This window comes from Gavialis gangeticus, unplaced genomic scaffold (assembly GCF_001723915.1).
Source record: "Gavialis gangeticus isolate Ggan-Ray unplaced genomic scaffold, GavGan_comp1, whole genome shotgun sequence".
Taxonomy (NCBI): Eukaryota; Metazoa; Chordata; order Crocodylia; family Gavialidae; genus Gavialis; species Gavialis gangeticus.
This window is the reverse complement of record NW_017729031.1, coordinates 85,023,561-85,025,756: the sequence shown is the minus strand read 5'-3', so window position 1 is coordinate 85,025,756 and position 2,196 is coordinate 85,023,561. Positions and strand designations below refer to the sequence as shown.

General features: G+C 47.6%; 1 protein-coding gene across 1 annotated transcript in view; it reads right to left on the bottom strand.

The window, feature by feature from the left end:
* Window positions 1-2,196, bottom strand: part of FAM207A (family with sequence similarity 207 member A) — a 139,138-nt gene that overhangs the window by 2,088 nt on the left and 134,854 nt on the right. The gene's annotated exons all lie outside the window — the stretch shown is intronic.

The window sequence follows — 2,196 nt, the reverse complement described above, 5'->3', positions numbered from 1 at the left end:
GGGTCAGACTCAATGATCTATTGAGGTCTCTTCCGACCCTAACCTCTATGAAGCTATGAACTGGCTTATTTTATCCAGATCCAGGGCTGAAATCCAGGACCCTCACAATACTGGTTTTCAGAAGATGGACCCAGTGTCGTACTGAGGGTACAAACGTGTGGTTAGGGTACTACCACTTCATGGGGAGCTCTGAACTTAGGAACCCAGAGCTGCACATACCTCTAAAATACATCAGCAAAAATGTAGATTCCTTGTCTACTATAACTTCATCTACTTTTAAAAATCCTGTTCATGGCAAAAAGGAGAGGAACATACAAGGAATCCCTCTGTAAAGAGGGGTTACAGTTGGCTGCTGTGGAAACGACTGCGTCACCACAGAGTAGAATAAGCAGAACAAAAGTAAACAAGCCTGAGTTTTCAATGCTAACGGTTTTCCATTGTGGCCACTGTTTTTTTTTCCTGCCTTGCTGCTTTTCCTGTCAACTTCCCCTGCTTAAATGTACCTTCTGCTCTCCAGAACATATGTAACCACTGCTCATCATATCCAGACTCCTACCCATATCAAACAAAACACAAGTTTCCATTACGTTTGCATCAGTCATTACCAGGATACTCAACACTCTCTATTCCTGCTTTGTTTCTATAGTAGGAATAAATATTGAGCCATAAGTAATCACCAGTCTGATTGGCAATGAACTGGGAGTGTCATGCTGCACTTCTTTAGTTAACTGGTTACTCTCTGCTTCTAAAAGGTGCAGGTGGCAAGGGATCCTAGTGATCTACTCCTCTTATTTGGGATATTCAGAATTTAATTCAAACAGTATATTGTGAAACCAGACACCACAATCATGGGACTAGGGAGATTTTATATTTGTAGCAACAGTAAGTATAATTCTGCAGGGTCCTAGGACTCTGGTGACTTCTCTTCCACAGACAGAACTGGGAGATGCGTCTGGAAGGGTTTGGAGTAATTCAGGAGGTTTCATGAGTGCACAGACCATTAGGGTTTCACCTCTGAAAGTAAATTTGAGGGAAATCTTAACTGCAGCACATTGCTTTGTGGGTTTGATAAGTGTGAAAGAGGAGCTCAGGCAGCCTGAAGCCTTATCAGGACTACACCTGGCCCTGTCTGTGCAAGTTGGCCAAAAAACATTCATATCTGCCCCCTAGTCAGAAGGGAAGAAAGCCCAAAGGAACCCAGAGATGCACATCGAAAAAAAACCTGCCTCTGAATATCACAACTGCTCTGCTGTGTTGCCTTGTGTGTTGTTATTTAAACTTGCTCTGCACTTCTGTGAAAGTTGCCAAAACCTGAATGAACTGGGGTAAGTATATGTTGCACTGGTGCAGGTAACTATAGAACACATGGGGCAACAGACACCAGTTGCTCTGACTACTCATCACACTGGGGCAAAGCAACAGTCAGCATGAATTATGCACCCCACCAGAAGATGAAAAATCCCACAAGCAGCTCAGAAGGCAGCAACTAGGCCCGTGCAAGTGGAAAGTATTTGCTTTGAACACGGTGATTCAAATCACTGTTCCAATTCAATTCAGCCAAATCCGAAGATATTCAGTGTCAAATCTTATTTGGCCGTAGACTGTACAGGCAGGCAGTGCCAGCAGGAGTGGCTGGGGGAGCAGCCAGATGAGCCCCGGCTTGAGCCAGCAGCCCTGAGAGAAGCTGTGGCTCATCCAGCTGCTCCCCCTCTGGGGTGAGGCAGGCAGTGCTGGCAACCCCGGGAGAAGCTGCGGGGGCTGGGGAATGGAACCGGGAGCTGCCGGGAAGCCCCTGCTCATTCCCCCAACCCCTAATCATTCCCCCCAGCTCCCTACAGCTTCTCCTGGGGCTGCCAGCACTGCCTGCCTCTCCCAGCACAGGGGGCAGCTGGATGAGCTGTGGCTACTCCTGGGCCTGCTGGCTCAAGGTGGGGCTTGTCTGGCTGCTCCCCCAGCTGCTTCCACCGGTACTGCCTAGTGCCTGCCTGTACAGTCTACAGCCGAATCTCCGAATTGATTTGGAGGCTTCCGATTTGATTTAGGGAGATTAATGGTTCTCCCGATTCGATTCGGAGATTTGGCTACCAAATTGGGCCGAATCTCCTCCAAATCGAATCAGCTACTGAAGGTTCGCATAGCCCTAGCAGCAACGTCTTCAGCTTCAGTTTAAATATGTGAAACTATGCTAGCCTCCCC